Source organism: Columba livia, chromosome 3, assembly GCF_036013475.1.
Source record: "Columba livia isolate bColLiv1 breed racing homer chromosome 3, bColLiv1.pat.W.v2, whole genome shotgun sequence".
NCBI lineage: Eukaryota > Metazoa > Chordata > Aves > Columbiformes > Columbidae > Columba > Columba livia.
This window is the reverse complement of record NC_088604.1, coordinates 97,097,800-97,115,857: the sequence shown is the minus strand read 5'-3', so window position 1 is coordinate 97,115,857 and position 18,058 is coordinate 97,097,800. Positions and strand designations below refer to the sequence as shown.

General features: G+C 40.5%; 1 protein-coding gene across 2 annotated transcripts in view; it reads left to right on the top strand.

Moving 5' to 3' along the window:
* PACC1 (proton activated chloride channel 1) overlaps nucleotides 1-18,058 on the top strand; it is an 89,644-nt gene that overhangs the window by 26,398 nt on the left and 45,188 nt on the right. For both annotated transcript variants that reach the window (XM_065058408.1, XM_065058403.1), the window contains one exon: nucleotides 17,576-17,773. The gene's annotated coding sequence lies outside the window, so the exon portion shown is untranslated. The remainder of the gene's footprint in view (nucleotides 1-17,575; nucleotides 17,774-18,058) is intronic.

Below are 18,058 nucleotides of genomic sequence, written 5' to 3'. Positions count from 1 at the left end.
GTTTCACTCCAATTAGCTCTTTGTATCCTGACATTAATACCTCTCTGTCTTTCCTGGCAACATCTCACCCAGAATATCTTATTGTTATCAGTGCCACGTCACAGTGACTGCTCATAGTCATCCTCTGATGAACTAATACACCCTCTTCTTTTTCCTCATGTGTTATTTCCAACTTGTCACTGCAATTCTTACTCCTATGTGTATGACTATGCAATTTGTTTTATCAAATTTAATTCTGTTTCTGTTATTGCAGAGTTAGCCATGCTCCTTTGGTATGGAAAACAGTCTTTCTGTGTACTAACAGCTTATCACAGATCTAATTTCTATGCAGGGTCACAAGGGAAAATATTATGTCCCAAGACAGGTACTTGAGGAATTACCCTAACAGTTTCTCTCCAGCCTGATGTTTTCAGTTGTTTTCTCTTTAGCCAGTGCTATAGAAATACAAGGACATATATTCCAAATTTTCCTGTTAAGTTTATACATGGATCTTAGATTGTATAAATCATACTGAAGTGTGAAAATGGATCCCCCAACAGAGATCAGAGAAGTCTCTAAGAGGTTCCAGACATTCTTCAGATATTTGCAAACCAGCTCCACTGAGACCAGTGTGCCAGCACTAGAATTTCCAAGGCGAGCATCACATTTAAGAAGCCATCCCTGCAATTGTTATTTGCTGTGACTTTGCCCCCCATGTAACCAGGGCTGTGCTGTGGAGCTGCCAGTGGTGATGTGGTTTTGAGCACCTTTCAATAGCAGAACAAGCCAGTGTTTGTCAGTAACTGGAGTTCAAGTTGTGACATCCATATGCACATGCTCAGTACTTTATTCAGTCGGGTCTTGAATACTGCCAAGGATGGAGACTACACAGCCTCTTTGGGCAACCTGCTCCAGTGCTTGGCCGGTGAAAAAGTTTATCCCTATGTCAAGTTGGAGCCCTTCTTGTTTCAATTGATGCTTTTGTGTCTCATCCTTCTGCCATGAAGTGCTGAGAAGATCCTGGCTCCATCTTCTTGGTAACCTCCTCACAGGTATTGAAAAGCTGCCACTAGGTCCTCCCAAAGCCGCCTCTTCTCCAGGCTGAACAAGCCCACTTCTCTCAGCATCTCCTCACCCAGCCTCTGCTCTAGCCCTCTGACCAGCTTGGTGAACCTTCTGTGAGCTCACTTAGGTTTATCAACATCTTTCTCATACTGGGAGGCCCAAAACTGGGTGCAGGACTCTCAATACAGTATTCTCAGTTAAAAGTGTGCTGAGTGAAGGGGGATAATCGCTTCTTGTTATCTCCTGGCTATGTGTCTGGTGGTACAGCCCAGGATGTTGTTGCCCCTCTTTGCTGCCACAGCACGCTGCTGGCTCATGTTATTGCTGCCGACGCCCCCAGCTGCCAAGCCAGTTGGTCTCCAGCCTGCTGCTGCATGGGGTTTTTCCTTCCCAAGTACAAGACTTTAATTTGACCTTGTTGAATTTCATAATTTCATATCAGCCCAAGGCTCTAGCATATCTAGGTCCCTTTGACTGGTGGCCCTGCTCCTGGGCATGTTTCACTGGTCTGCCCAGTTTGGTGTCACCTGGAAGCTCGGTGAGAACACGCTTCATTGCCTGCTCCAGGTCACTGATAGATGCAAAACAGCACAGGTCCCAGTACAGACCTGTGCAGGACTCGTTACAAGCCTCCAGGCTCAGGACATCCCATTAACTACTACCTTCTGAAACCAGCTATCAAACCAGTTTTTTACCCATTATACCCATTCATCAATGTCACTTTTTTTTTTTTTTGGTAGTTCAGCTATTACATTAACATTTTATCATAGAAATGTATTTAAGCTGTTATAGTGAGGGACTGGGGGACAGTCTGGAGTAAAGAAAGCTGTGGATAATACTACTGCTTTTAAATCTAAACTTTTCAATCTGAATTGATTTCATTTATCTTTGCTGGTCCTGAGCTAAGAAGTCTCTGAAGCAGGCTGCTGAGTGGAGCACAGTCTAGAGGCACCCAGGCTGTTGCATTATAATAGTTTATAATGATATCTTGACTCTAGTGAAGTTCGTTAACTCAGGTGAAGAGCTGTGTGAACCATGTTACATCTGAACCCAGACTTGCCTGAGAATCATTAGACTCATCTTTGTGTGCTGTTGCTTAGGCATGGTGCACACTGCTGTTTTAAGTACCTCTGCACCTGTGTCCTGGTTTATCAGCAAAGTAGGCAGCCCACACAGAAATTTACTGGAGTTACTGACCATGGGCTGACATTGGGGTCTCTTAGTAACTAGGTAGTTGAGTCTGAGCAAATGTCTTTAGTTCATATTTTCCAAGGCAGCCTCCTGCTTGTGCTGTGCATGTGATTTGGCAAATATAAATTGAGTCATTTGGTAAGCTTGTTATTTGATGTCATTCACAAATTAAGCAGATGTTTAAATGATTACCTTTATAGTTATTTGCAATTGTAGAATATATGGTGAAGCAAGAACCCCTTTAAAACTAAGTCCTGGATATTTTGGTCTTGATTTTGCTTTAGTTGAAACTTCTGGAATACTTGCCACTAATGTCAATGGGAACAAGGTGGGGCATGTTTCTAGAATAGAGACATTATGTCGGCTGGTAGTAGTGTAATGTGTGTGAATAGAAATGGTTTATCTCACTAAATGTTAAGAGGTTTGCCTGAAATCACTTTCAATATCCTTTCTTGTTCTCTATACAGTAAAGTATGTAATTAGGGAACATGTTATACAGCAAACTCAGTCTGAAAAATTGATTTTTAAAGCATAAAAGAGGCAGTGACCGAAGTCCCGCCAGGCTCTATCAAATACTCACATGTATTATATTGTAAACATAATATGATTATACTGTATGTTGTAATAATAATTGGCAATGGTATTGGAGTTAGTCACTGAGTGCTTCTTTCCTGTGGTAACAGATGACAAGGGCTACAATGTTTGTTGGCAGCAAACTTGTTTTCCTTTCTGTTTTTCTTAGTAAATTGGCTTTAAAATAGTTTAGTGGGTTGGTTTTTTTGTGGTGTTTTGTTTTTTAAACTGACTATCTTAGGATCCAGATGGCTTTATCTCTTGTTAAGGAGATTAGGGACATTTTCCTTAAAAGTGATGTTGGCTCAGTGCTGCCACAAAGGCCACATTCTTCAGTTTTCTTAAAGCACATGGTGCTGTGACAACAGAGGTGGGGAAGACTTAGTAGTGATCAACAGTTCAGAGGGGTGGATTAATTCAGATTCATTAGGCTGAAAGGTAGCAGGGGTCGGGAGGCAACATAAAAACTGTGTCTGGGGGCCAATGAATAATTTTAGATTACTGGATAGGAATAGTTTATCTATGAGTTTTCATAGGATTGGTTCTGTAATCCTAACTCACGCAAGCCGTGTCACTGGGTTTCCTGCGGGTTGCTGTGTGATGGGAGCTATTCCTTGGGAGTAAGTGTGGCAAAGCTACTACATTTACTTGCAAAGCTCCTGAAGGGGCAGCCAGGACAGACAATTGGGAAAGGGGCATTTTTTCTGCTGAAACTTCAAGATGCTTGTTACTGAGCTAGTTGCTGGAGTTTTTCAGGACAAGATCCTCTTAAAATTGTTTCTTGTAATATCCAGACTATATGTATGATGGAGCTCAGCAGGATCGTAAAAGGCAGTTTGTGGTGGCTTGAGGCATTCGCAGTAGGCATGCGCTTCAGTTATGATGGAGTGAATTTCACCTAATCACGAGTTTTAACAGCTGAAATAAGGTTGCCTGTACCAGCTTTTCATCTTCCATCAAATTCAAGCTAGAAGCCTAAAGTACTTGGCTTCAGAGTCCTGTGAAATCAGCACCGACACACACCCTGTGCATCACCATTATTTTACCTTTATGTCTGTCCTTCATTTTTTGCCAGTTTGAGTCAGCTTTTGCTGACTTCAGTCACACATGATATAGCCATATGGTTCCACCCTTCCCAGGCTTCCGTGCCTTTTCTTGTACTGTTTGTGTGCCTATCCGGCCTGTCGCCCTGTCAGTCGTTTTCCATCTCACTTCATGTTGTGTGCCAGTCTCCATCTCAAAGTCCATTTTGTCTGGCTTCATTCTCCCTGTTATTCTTTAGTGCCTGATTCTTTTTCAGTAGTCTCACAGAATCACAGAATGCTAGGGATTGAAAGGGACCTCGAAAGATCATCCAGTCCAATCCCCCTGCTGGAGCAGGAACACCCAGATGAGGTTACACAGGAAGGCGTCCAGGTGGGTTTTGAATGTCTCCAGAGAAGAAGACTGCACAACCTCCCTGGGCAGCCTGTTCCAGTGCTCTGGCACCCTTATTGAGAAGAAGTTTCTTCTCAAATTTAAGTGGAACCTCCTGTGTTCCAGTTTGAACCCATTACCCCTTGTCCCATCATTGGTTGTCACCAAGAAGAGCCTGGCTCCATCCTCCTGACACTCACCCTTTATATATCTGTAAACATTGATGAGGTCACCCCTCAGTCTTTCCTCATAAGGGAGATGCTCCACTCCATCATCTTTGTTGTTTCCTTTGGATTACTGGCTGCAAAATATGCCACCTGCACGTATCTCTAGTTCTGCCAGTAATATAGTCGGTTCTACAACAATGTCTTGTTCCTGCAAAGCAGACGTAACTTTATTCTGTTTTGCGCTGATGTGTACTCTTTGGCTTTCTTTGTTGAGTACACAGGTATTCTGAATCTGCCCAGGTAGTTACATAGAAGGGATGGTATTCAGCTGCCACGAGGTATTTCTACGTGTAGTCAGCATTTAGAAACACTGTATATCTGCAAGTGAAGAACAGCACCTTTAGTTGAATCTTCAGAGGGAAATGGAATTTGGTAGAATGCTTGCCTGAAGTGATATTTATCATGTCACTCTTTTTCCTCTTGAAAATGCTGGCAGATGTGCCACCTCCCAAGTAACGTGGTGCTTCTCAACCAAGATAAGGGGATTTAGCCCAGTACTGAGTCATAGGGACAAGATGCATTCATTCGAACCACTAACATAATTTGAAGTAATATGTTTGTTCTTTAGGGGTCTCCTATCCAGGGGGTGTCCTTCTATAACTGTATTTAGTTTGTGAAGACATTTTCAAAACGACCGCTCAAGATGGTTTAGTAATTTAAGACTATGTTGAAAAACAACTTAAGCAGTTATTAAATACAATATCTGAACAATTTCCACTTAGCACAAAAGTTAACATTGCAATGTTCTTTCAACATTGTAAGGTTTTTACTCGCCTGGTGGGATATTGTCTGGTATCTGATGAAATTGCTGCAGTTTTTCCTCACTAAGACATAGCGAGGTGTGTGTGTGTGTGTCCGTGTATAAGCTAATGCACAGTGAATTCTCAACTCAGGTGTAATCATTGCAAAATGCAGATGTTTGAAGTGCTTTTCTCCTCAATATTCTGATTGTTAGTGATGTGGCTAATCAGCATTTTAAAACAAAATTTGCACACAAAGAGCAATGGGGCCATGCCAACAGGTTCTGTCCATACATAAGTGCTGTGCACAGCAAGACATGCATTAGCTGCCTGAGATCAAAACAGAATCAGAACAGAAGAGTTTTCGTAGCCTATAAGGTAGCTGAAAATTGTTTTTCAAAACCACTGTGGATTTTTCTTGGTGTACTTTACACCCTGTGAGGGGAAATCTATTCACGCAACAGTGCCCAGTGCTGTAATTGGGATTGATTTAGCTTGTACTTTAGCCATGTAAAAAGAAATCCTGATGTCTCCCAAGTCTTTTGTGACTTTTGTCCATTCTGCTGCTTTAGCAGTAAAGGGTTTTTAGGCCATGAAAAACTTTGAAGGCATGGCTATACTTAGCCCCACATCTTTCTCTGTGGGGAGTGGCAGAATCTGATAGAGAGTTTTCCGGTACTAGAGCCAGTAACCAGAAGTTAGGTCTGTTTATATCCTCTAAACTGGAAAATTCAGAAAGGGTAGTCTTGACATTCCTGATATTCTAAGGAAATATGCTTGAAGGCACACAACAACTTAGCCGTAGGAAAAATACACTCTCCAAATGTTTACAGGAGTTTTTTTTTGTACCTTGTACCAAAGAAGGAAAGGAGCCAGACAGACACAGCTTTTCCTTGATGAGTCATCTTATTCTTTACAATTCTCCGTTTGATAAAATGAATTGCAAAGAGACTTAAAGCTATTTTCTTCAAAGTGACACTATTTGTTAGAAAACTGAAAGGTCATGAGCTAGCTTCTGCTTCTTGCATATTGGTAGATTTACACCCACCTTGCTTTGGCGGTAACTAAAAGGCCAGATGTAGAGTTTGTAGGCGTGAGTACTGCTCCACTTTGGAGTCATGCTGAACTCTTTGTACGTAATAGTGCCCTACCCTTTCAACAAGTATGGTGGAAAATGTTGGCTGTCATCCCTTAAACAGTACAGTATTTGCATTTCTCTTGATCATCTGTTCCAGAGCAAAGTTCAGTAGGTTGAGGAAGTATTAAGTGCAGTTGGTCTAAAAATAAATCAAAAGGAAAACAACTGTATATGAACAAATTATGGAGAGGCTTTATATAGGCTTGTTGATCTCTGTAAATACATAAAACAAGGAAGCAGCAGCTTATGACACGGTTATTTCTGGAAAAGCGGAAGGTCTGACGGTCATTGTTACACCATGCACAGAGCCAAGCAGTTGCTCCTGAAGAAATTGTGAGTGGAATTAAGAAGCCCCAAATTAGAAAATTAGAACTATTTCCATAGTACTGTGAACTCTTTGCTCTTGATCTTGCCTCTGCAAATCAATGACAAATCATATATTAATGTCAATGGGATCAGGCTGAGGGTTTTTTATTTTCCCACAACTTTTTCTTTAAACACACCACTTTTATTATCCTTTCCAGGGAATACCCATTCTGATGATAAGCCTGAGGATCTGACAATCTGATTTCTGGCAGATCTCAACACAGAGTATTCCAAAATTAGTGAAGTGGTGTCAGATCACTTCTTCAGAAGAGAAAGTAAGATATATTTACTGTATCCACAGGGTCAAAAAAAAAAAAAAAAAGGTAGAAGAAACTAAGGAACTACTAAATGAGTTAATTTGCTCTCTGTATCATAGGTCGTTATTACCCAGTTACCTCTGTATAGAATATCTTGTGTTCAACTGCAGTAGTAAGCAGCCACAGCCATGCTGAGGTATCCAGACTTGAAGACCTTGAGAACTAAAGATGCCATTGAGAATTCCCATGGTAACTTGAATTATTAACAACTTGTTGAATATGCCAGGTTTCCTACCTGAGCTTGTTTTTTATGCTAGATATCCCTGTAGGAGCCTGTGTTTTCTGTAATATAATAAGTAAAGCTAGTTAATAATGTTAACAAGTGAACTTTAAGTCTTTCCTTCAGATGTCTCACTGCAAGATGTTTTCCTCTTCAAATAATTTTGTTTGCTTTTTTGGTGTTCTGTTATGAAACTATTATTTCTAAAATGTGAAACTTGTAGTGTTTTGCTGCAGGTTTCATGAGTGTTGCACATGGTTGTTGTATAAAGCTGGTTTGCTTTTGTATCTATACATTCAAGGAACGTATTAGTATGTGTGTGTTCGGCAGTGGTGTTTTGTTGTTTGGTGTTTTGTTGGGTTTGTTTGTTTGTTTTTGCACTACAATGTCAGCTGTTTGTCACCTGTAATCCTCGTACCTTTCAGACCATGTGTTTTCCAGGGAGTAGAATTGGCTGCGGCTAGAGCTTTTAGTTTTAATCCCTCTGCATTTGGCTGTACTAAGACATGTTTAATTAGAACTGGTTTAGTTTATTAAGTGATTCAAATTGTTGTACATTACTGTCTTCAGCTTTCATCCTCACAGTTTTATTAATCTTATTGTCATGGATGTATATATTTTTTTTCCAAATGACAAAGCCCTGAAGTTTGTTACAAATTTCCATTCATTGTTACTTTATTAGCTCTTTCAGATTTCAGTCCACTTCACACATTTTATTGATATTGTGTTGCACTAATTTTCGTACTAAGAATGTCATGCTATTAATTCAACTGCTCTCCACAAATATGTTGCAGATATACAATTACTTTAATCAGCCAAACATCTCTAATCAAATGATGCAATAACTTTATTTTACAAGATCTATTTGCCACAAAACTAGGTTGACTGATATTAATTATATTCTGGTACTTTAATTCTTAATTTATTTTCTGACAGCTTTATTGCTTGGAAGTAACATCAGACTAACTACCCATTAGCTCTCTGAGTCATCCTGCTGGCCTTTGTTATTATTGGCATAACACTAGCACTTTTCCAGTCAAATGGAATTTCCCTGGAATGCCTTAATTTACTAAAATAAACATCATTACTTCTCAGGCCTTCTCAGTCTTAGTTCTTAGGTGTGAGGTAGATGGATTGGCTGATTTTAAAGTGTTTATTTCTAGTACCTGTTGTATAACATTCTGCTTAGTTACTAAGGAACTGGAAAATAGTTCAGGATCATCATGTGACATAAGAACGTCTGTCCAAATATGGGATAGAAATATTTCTAAAAAATTTTGTCATTGTTACATGGCAAAGGGTTCATATAATTGCTAGAACCACTTTAGTTGAGATACTGTTTTCTTGTTTGTTTGTTTTTTTAATTCTTCATATTATATTGGTGCTGTCAGCTGTGGACTTGCCGCTAATATTTCCATCTTGCCTTATCAATTTTTTTCTCTTTGTAACTCCTAATTCACATGGATTATTACTGTTTATCTTCATTTATTATCTAGTACTTGTTATTATGAACTCCTGCGCATACTTTAGTAGTGAACGAAGACACAATTTTTAGCGAAAATTATCTTCTCCTTGACTGTGGTATTACAAATTCTTGACAATCCGAAGATTTATTCTTAAAGAAACTTCCCGCTTTCCCACATGAATTTCAATCATCATTTTATAGGACACCAAAGTTGCAGGTTGCTGACAACTGTAACACATGTACCAGGCTGATGGCTTTATGCAGCAGTTTCTCCCTCATCTCTCCTACTCATTCTGCCCTCTTAGTGTGTTGGGGTTTTTTTTAGCATTTAAATCAGGTGAATCATTGCATGATGTTCACTAATAGTAATGGCATCATTCTTTTGCATTGTTGATAACCTTTTCCAATCTCAATGCATAAAGGCCTGAAAAATGTCATCTTTTAATACTCTTTGCCATGATAATTCAGTTTCTTTAGGGACTATTTGAGCACTTACTGTGTTTGCCTTCTTACCAACTTCCTCAGGTATTGCTACTTTAACATCTTCCTGCCTATTCCAGTTTATCTCCAGATCAGAAAGATGTAACACTTGCACCATCCTCTTTTAGAGTTTTTCTGGGAGGTAAGATTACTGTGGTGAGTGGATTTTCATAAAAGCCTGGTTAATGAAGTCTCCCCAAGTAATACACTCATCTGCCTGTAGTCCATCTGACTATACTTACTCTGAGGATAATGCCATGTGTTCTAGAAGTGATGCTGCAAAAAGGAGATTTCAGATATATTTCATCACAACATTGTTTTCTATGCAGAATTTTCGCTAGTGTGGCTTCCACACCAGTGTACCAGCAAAAACCAAAAGTAATTTTGTGTGGTTTTTATGGTCTTACACAGCAGGCCCTCCTTTGAATTTTGTGCACTTTGTCTCTGTGACTCAAGCTCCTGCATATTTGGAGGATGTGTCAGGTTTTTATTCCAAACCAGTGTATGTTTTTCTTTCTTGTTTTAGAATAGCGTGTAGTAAATCCAATGAGGTGAGATCAAGAGTGCTGAGGGAACTATAGCACCCAGCTGATCTGTTAGTGATGCCAGGAGAAGAGCACCGTGCATATTTTGCAGTGAATGTTCAGATTTGGTCAGCATTCAGAAACAATGACAGTCAGAGGTGATAAGCAAAAAATGTGGCTCACACATACCTCCCTGCAGTATTTTAAATCAAAATGTCTTTCAAGGGCAGGGCCCTTAGTGCAATTCCTCTCTGAATTCCTCTTTCCTTCTTGAAATAAAGTAATTGTTTCTGCAGATTGTCCTTGCAGCAGGTACTTGCAGCAAAAACTGTTTCCTTGATACATGTATGTTGCAATTAAAGGGGTTTAAAAATCATTTTAGTAATACTCTTGCTTAAACTTGCCAATTAGTACAGACTAGAGAGGATATGGGAAGAAAATAATTATTTCTTTCTGTACATTTTCATATCTGAGAACAGAATACTGACAGATTATGAGCAGAGAGGAAAAGACAGCTGGCAAAATTCACCTGCACCTCTTCTTTTATGGACTTGCAACCTGGTTTGTAACTAAGGAAGGAGAGAAACAGTAAAGGAGCAGAGTTAGAACATACAAAGAATTTTAAATGCAGGCTTTTCTTTTCCTAATTCCTAGCTATTTTGTACTCTGTTAAAATAGTCATTATATACAGTTTTCATCTGGTATGTCCAGTGATAGAAACTCCAAACCTAATGATGCCTGAGTGTCACACATTTAACCTGTGGTCTTGAGTTGATTTGTCCAGATCATGTTGCTAAAGAAGCCTTTAGATCTCATGAGTACATAAGAATATTTATTTCCTTCCTAAACAAAGATCATAGAAGCACTTTCTATAAAAGCCAGTAGAGTCCTACTGTAGTAGCAGGGCTAATATTTGACATGATGAATGCAGCAAAAATACTAAAAAAGGGTCACAGAGGCTGAGCCACACAGTCTTTCTGAATCCAGACTTGTTTGGATGTTTTGAAAGAGAAAATGAAATTGTCACATGGTTGCTGATTACATAGTGACTGAATTGTTTCAAACTACGTGTACTTTGGGAGACAGAGCCTGCAGCTGGGAAACCCCCAGCATGTGACTGGTACAGCTGCCTTTGATAGTGGGACTGAGCTTTACTGCAGACCTGAGTATTTCACCAGGTCTGCCTTTGCAGCACTCGCCTAAGTGCCAAACATTCCCAGTCTTTCAGAATTTGCATCAGCATTTGCACATCGGAGCTGCTTGATCTGTGCTAATCTTTTCCTGATAAAGCAGTGGGGAAATAGAGTCCCAAGTGCAGTGAAGGAGAAAATTTTCCTTTAAGGGTGTATACAGTAGCTTTAAGTCATATGCATTTGAGCCCCACTGCAAAAGGACATAAATGGTTAGGAAAAGGGGAAGCTTGGGCTATTTTTATGCTGTTTTTATGCTTATCCATCCCCATTTTATTCGTGTGTTTCCTTCTGTGGCATCTTGTTAGCCATCAAGATGGTGAGTTGTCTGGGACAGGAGCTCTTTGTTACTTACTGTTACACTGCCGAGGAGAATAGGACTCAATTTTATGGGGTTTATAAGTTGGGGTTTTTTTTGTAATACAAATCTGTGATTTTGAGTAATGGTTTATTGGTTGACTCATTTTGTCCCACTGCATTGTCTGATACGTCAAAGCGTTAGGCTCTGGGTCATGCAAACTCATCACATTCACGTGGGAAAAGGGAGCTGCTGTACCGTGGCTTTGAAGTGACCCCTTGGATGGGTTGCAAAACAGGTGTCTAGCTACATGGCTGGGAGTTCAGATCGTTACCAACTGCAGAGCATCGCTGTGGTGACTTCACCTGGTTTGTAGTCAACCTTTTTTGCAATTCTGCCACTCCCTGGAGATTTTCTAACACACTGTGGGCTCCACTGTCTCTCCCAGACATGAACTCATAGCACAACCTGGTAGTGAGCAGCAAGCTCCATGACATTCCAAGAAACCATCTCTCCTGGGCTTTAGGGTACCGATTATATGGTCTTTAGAATACTGTAATCCCTGACCACAGCGAGCTATGAAGAAATAATTGATCTGACTTAGAAAGGAAAAAAAATGCAGTGAAACACTTGTTTGCAAAGTTTTATATATTGTGAGATAAATGTACTATTTTTCATAGTAAAATATTTTCAGGGTGGTGCCCCTTGAAAAATACGTTTAGCTTTAGCTTCTCAGATTTATCATATGTTTCTTTAAAATTTATGATACCCTGGTAGAATTCAATGAGGCTCTGATCATTCTCCTCTACTTCAACTCTCCTGGTTTGGGGGTTGGATTATAATGGTGCTGCTTCAATCTGCCTGCCAAAGCTTTGCAATACATTTAAAATATGTTTTCCTCTTGACGTCTATCACCTTATGTTTCCAGAGACCAAGTAGCGCTTTTTCTCTGATATTTAACTATTTCAAAATTCCTAATGGGGTGAGATATTGTTGTAGGCACTTGAGAGGATTTTGGTCTAGTGCTTAATTTTATACCTGCCATTTTTCACACATTATGGTAAAAAGATCTGTTGTGAAATGCTCTGGCATGTTAACCTTCTCTAATTCTAAGTAGAAGCTGTGTTTGTTGACAAAATTTAGTGTTTATGATCAGGGTTGCTTGTTATCAGCTTTACAGTGTAAGTGGCTGAAAGGAAGGTTAGTTGTACGAATAAATGTCACTTTTAAAATACATAGCTACATTATCTATCTGCAGATTGGTATATTCTTTATTCATATACCATTGGTTTTGGTTTGGTTTGGTTTTTTAAATTGTCACTTTGTGAGGCCTCTAGGGACTGGTACTTCAATTGTCTAGGTATTTTTTGCCTTCACTCATCTCATAACAAAGAGCAACCTATGCCTTAGTTGAGCTGGTTAATTCATCAAAGGCTGACAAGAGATGACACAAATGTTCAATAAAGCACGTAGCACAACAGCAAAAGATCATGAGATGAGCTATTATTATTCCCCCATTAGTTGTTTCCTGATTTCCGTGTGTTATATACATTTCTGTATATTGTGTTTGAGGAAGTAGTCAGATGAAAGGTCACAACTGTTTTATGAAAGTGAGTGAATCATGTACTGATTCACTGAGTATGGGCAGTGTATGGTCAATGTGTTTGGATTGTGTTTCTTATTTTGCCATCCCTTCTACTGTGGGAACCTAACCTACAAGACATGAATTGGGTTGCTAATCAGTTCAATAGAAATCGTGTTGCAATATAGCTTTATGGGTTTGAATGGGAAATTACACAGTTCATTTAAATTGCACACAGTATGAATTTAGGCCTCACAAGATCGTAATCAAGATGATGGAAGAATTTGGGTTAGTTTTGTTTTGGTTTTTGTTGTTTTGTTGTGCGTTTTGTTTGATTTTTGTTTGTTTGTTTGTTGTTTTGTCATTTGTTTAAGATTGTCTGGGGCAAAGCTGATACATTTTGAGCCGCCTCATCTGCTCAGTCATTTGGGTACTGCGCCTAGTCTCTGTTACCACCAAATTCTGTAACGTTGCGGGATTTAGCCACCCTCACATGCTTCCCCACAGTGTGGTAGGTCACTTGACAGTATGAGGAACATAATATGGTAATTAGGGAAATGTGTCTTTCTTATTTTTCCCCCCTCCAAAATAGACAATTTCATGCTTGTGGGAAGGTGCTGTGCCAGCAGTTCTGGGAAGTGACACTTTCTCTTTATTCCCCAACAGATACAATAAATACAGTTACGCTGCAGGCTTTCCTCTTGTTGGTGACAGCATCTCTGTTCTCACATGGAAATGCAACATTTAGGGCTGATAAAGCAGTTCAGGCCCATTGTTACTACACACAGAATCACAGAATGGTTGGGGGTTGGAAGGGACCTCTGGAGATCCTCTAGTCCAACCCACCTGCTAAAGCTGGTTCACCCAGAGCAGATTGCACAGGAACGTGTCCAGGCAGGTTTTGAATGTCTCCAGAGAAGGAGACTCCGCAACTTCTCTGGGCAGCCTGTTCCAGTGCTCTGGCGCCCTCAAAGTAAAGAAGTTTTTCCTCATATTCAGATGGAACCTCCTGCGTTTCAGTCTGTGCCTGTTGCCCCTCATCCTATTGTTGGGCACCACGGAAAGGAGTCTGGTCCCATCCTCTTGACACCCTCCCTTGAGATATTTATAAGCATTGATGAGATCCCCTCTCAGCCTTCTCTTCTCCAGGCTGAACAGATCTGGCTCTCTTAGTCTCTCCTCATAAGAAAGGTGCTCTAGGCCCCTCATCATCTTCATAGCCCGACACCTTCTTGCTAAGACTAGCAAAACTTTAAAAGCAGAGAATTCCCTGTAACTTCAGACAGAGTAGACAAGAGTCCAGATTATCAATACCAATGCAAATGTGAAGTTCCGTCTGCTAGAGGTACTATCTTTTACTTGAGACGAGGAATATCATTCTCATAAATCATATAGTCCCAAACTTTAAATCTGGCTGATAGAGCCCCGGGCACAGCTGTGATATAGGAAGGGGACTGCATGTGCCTTAAGCAATCACGCAACTGGGTGCTACCATATGGAGTGAAGTAAAGACGGAGACAGTCCTGTTAGCCATACCAGTAAATCCACTGTGAAGTACTTAGAAACCCAATCGGTATTTAGGATCCTATCTAGGAAAGTACTGCTGAACTTCTGTATAATGCTCAGCAACTGAAAGCTCAGCAATTTCATTGATACATTTCTGGACTGAGGCCTCAGGTTTCTTCTGACGACAAGTATAATTGCAGCTCCTCTGCTCTGACCTTTAGTTGGCTTAATGTAGGCATCCAAGCTTGAAAGTTGTACATTGTATGAAAGGAGTTCGAGTTTGGTTTTGTCTTACTACACCTACAAGTGGAATGCCAGTCTGATGTGCTCAGAAATGAAAATAAACACTGAGCAGAACAAGTAGAAGCACTGTTGGATGCCAGGGTTCAGTGTAACTTGGGCACCATAAGTTCATTCTTATAATGCCATATTGATGTTATGTGTTTTTTCTTTTTTTTCTTTTAAAGCAGAAATAAATCTCAATAAACCTGTTTTTCAGCCTTTCCTCTTCAGGTGATGTAGGGTTAAGGTATATGGAATTGAACAAATTTTGTAAGTTTTACAGTACGTGTCTTTGGAATTACCCTACAAAGTATTTATTGACTATTGCTTTATTATAGCAGCCACTGTGTTTTCGGCAGCTAAAAGAAAGTTTTAAAATCTGATTTGGAATATGAACCATCAAAAGTGAGACGAAAGAGATTGTCTCTATAAAATGGCTGTAATTACCTTCAAATATGCAGGTGTTATGCAATATAGGATCTTAAGTTATTTTATTCCCTCTAGATAGGTAAAGAGCTTATCAGTTTTTGAGATCAAAATATACAATACTCAAGGGGAAAAATTAGGACTACTGATTCCCCTTAAATTTGTTTTTACAATTATTTATGTACATTCTCTTCTCCTATGACCAACTTAAACTGTTTGCTTCATATGTAGTTGTATCCAAGGGGAAGATGCAGCTGGATTAAAGATATGTGTTTATGTGCATGTTTGAATATTCCATTATTAACTACTGAGGTGATTTCCTGAAATCAGGAGGGTTTACTGATGCCCTTTACTTTGCCTAATTTTACATTAAAGAAATAATGTTGTATTTTAAAAGATAGTCAAGCACGTCAGCAATTCTGGGAAAAAGAATAAGTGCAGGCTTCTTGGATATTTGAACAAATTGGACTAATAGGCAATACTAAGTAGTTTTGAGAGGGGGAAGCACGTATGCAGAAGAAAAGGAGCTGAGTTTGGGAACTAAAACAGAAAGCCACAGAGTGAGTAGGAAGCGTATTTGGGGTAAGAGTAAAGAAAAGCTGAAGAAGAGCTCTTGGGGCGGCATCTTGCTTTACCAGCTGGGGAGCACTTTTAGCTGTCTCATTTGTTTGATTCCTGCACAGCTGGGAAAGATCTGACCCTGTACAAGGGCTTGTTAGTTTTATCCTGAAAGTAAAGCTGATAAATAAATGGGGGGGCGGGGGAAAGAAAAACAAACAAAGAGTAGAGTCAGTTCTTGTTTCTGCCTTCTCTTTGTGGGAGGTTTCTACCCCTTCAGCTAGAGCACAAGTACTCCCACAGGTTGGGGACCTGCATTTGGCACAGCTGGGAGGCTGAAACTGCAGTGAGGAGCACAGCCTGGAAGCAGTGTCAGAAGTCTCCTAGAAACGATCTGGCCTTTGATGGTGAAAGTTTCTGCGCTCCCTGCAGCAGAGCTGCTGCAGAAGAGCCCCGCTTCTCTGCTGGCTGCTCCCTCCTGTGCCCTGGCTGGGCAAAGGCCGATCCAGCAAACTGCTGCTGATGGGGTGGAAAGTCCAGTGAGCAGGGTGGAAGTGGCTAACAGCGTGAGAGGAAGGGGGGATGCCTTGAAATGATTAATTAATGCTAGTTACTAAAGCTAACAGTTGAAAGTAATTGTTATTAGTGAACTTGATAATAATTAAACCAGTTACTATTTTAGAGTTACATTCTGTACCAGTATTTTCTAACTGCAAAGATCGCCTGAGTTTTGTCTAGGTGCTCGGGTTAAAATGTTAGCAGCTGAATAGTTCAGCTAGTGCCAAAGTTAAATGTGCTTCAGCAGTGATGAAGGACCAGGTTTGGCCTCCACTGAGGCTGTGGCTTCACAAACACTTCTTTCTCACAGAAGTGCCATCCACTTGCTGTTTGTTCTTGCTTGCTGCCCACCTTTACCCACATACGCACTTACACCACTGTAGCAGTTTGTGTGACTGCACAGTGAATTAGATCAGGAAACTAATTCAATTTCTGCAAAATGTTTGTTTTTTGTGGGGGTGGGTAGGAGAGGGTTATTTTCCTCAGTACAGTTCAAGGTGTGCCCGTACCAGCAGTTGTCCTGGCACAAGTAAGGTTGTGGTATAAGGTGGGAACAAGGTGTTAAAGGCAGCGCTGTTGCTGAAAGAGAAGTTTGGGAAAATACACCTTGTTTGGGTGCAGAGCAGCAGGGAGGAGGGTGTAACTTAACTCTTCCGGGAATTGCTGGGTTATATGCGGTCACTTTGCTCAGAACAGAGACCTGGCTCTGAGTGCCTGTGGACCCCCATTCAGATCCCTCTTTTCTGTAGCAGGCTGAACAGAAATCTCATCGCTTCTAAACTCTGGAAGGTTGTGCTTGTGCTGGACTGGAGTGGATGTAAATTTATTCACTGATAGAAAAGAAGAACAAAAAATGAAATTTTCTATATGATACTGTTGTTCTTTGGTGCAGTCATGTCATTTGCCTTTTCTCCATTGTGCCCTGGACACTGTTGCCACAGGAGATGCTGCACGTGGCCCCTCATGCTGCACAGATGTATGTCCCTTCCAGGTATTCAACTCAAATCTGCCATTCCTTTCCTGTGCATCTCATGACTTTCACTCAGGTACAGAGGTTCCTTGTCTTCCTTTTTCCAGGTGTAATCTAGTAAGATTTTGCTTTTTATCCAGTGCTTTCTACTTAAAGTGCTAGGCAAGCACCTTCTCGTTTCTTACACCAAAAAATAGACATAGGTGGTGGTAGCAGCTTGACCAAGACCACAGCTTGGTCTCCCTCAGAGCGTGGAATAGCTCAATAGCTCTCCCCACTTCAGGCCGCTGCCAAGTCATCTACATCTTAACAAGGGACCATTCCTTCTGGTAACTTCATTTGCTTATTTTTGCACGTGCCTGTTATGCTTCTGCGGTATGTATTTTTCATTAATTTGGGCTAATTGGGTCATTAAATAAAGTTAATGAGAGACAGCCAAATTCTTCTGTATGTCTGCATACATCTCTGAGACCATGCTCACCTGCATCACTTCTCTTATTCCAGTCCTAAGTGATTCCTGTGCTGCCCTGTGCAATGTAGACAGACAGCTGCCGGACCCCTTTGGGACGGTGAAGCTCCCTTCTCCCGGGCCCTCAGGAAACAGCCTCATCTCAGAGTCAGAAATCCAGAGGAGCCTGCACATTGAAGACAGTGACTTGACTCAGAAACCTACATGGGATCAGAGTTGTGTCACGTGAGAAGGTAACAATATTAAGGAATAAAGAACAAGAATTATCCCCTGCTATTTTCTTTATTAGTTTTGTTGTCAGTTTTATTGTAAAAACTCGTATCTCCAGTTCTGTGCGTAGTCTGCTTGAAACCTTTCTCTGGTTTTTACTCAGTTGGGCAACTTTCCCATCAAAATTGATGCCATTTTGCCAGAGGAAGCAAAACAGTCAAAAGGAGAGAGCATTTTAGGATTTGTGCCATGTAATGGTGTTAAGACTCTTTCAGGCTTCCCTTTAACCCTCAGCCCAACCGTTGGCT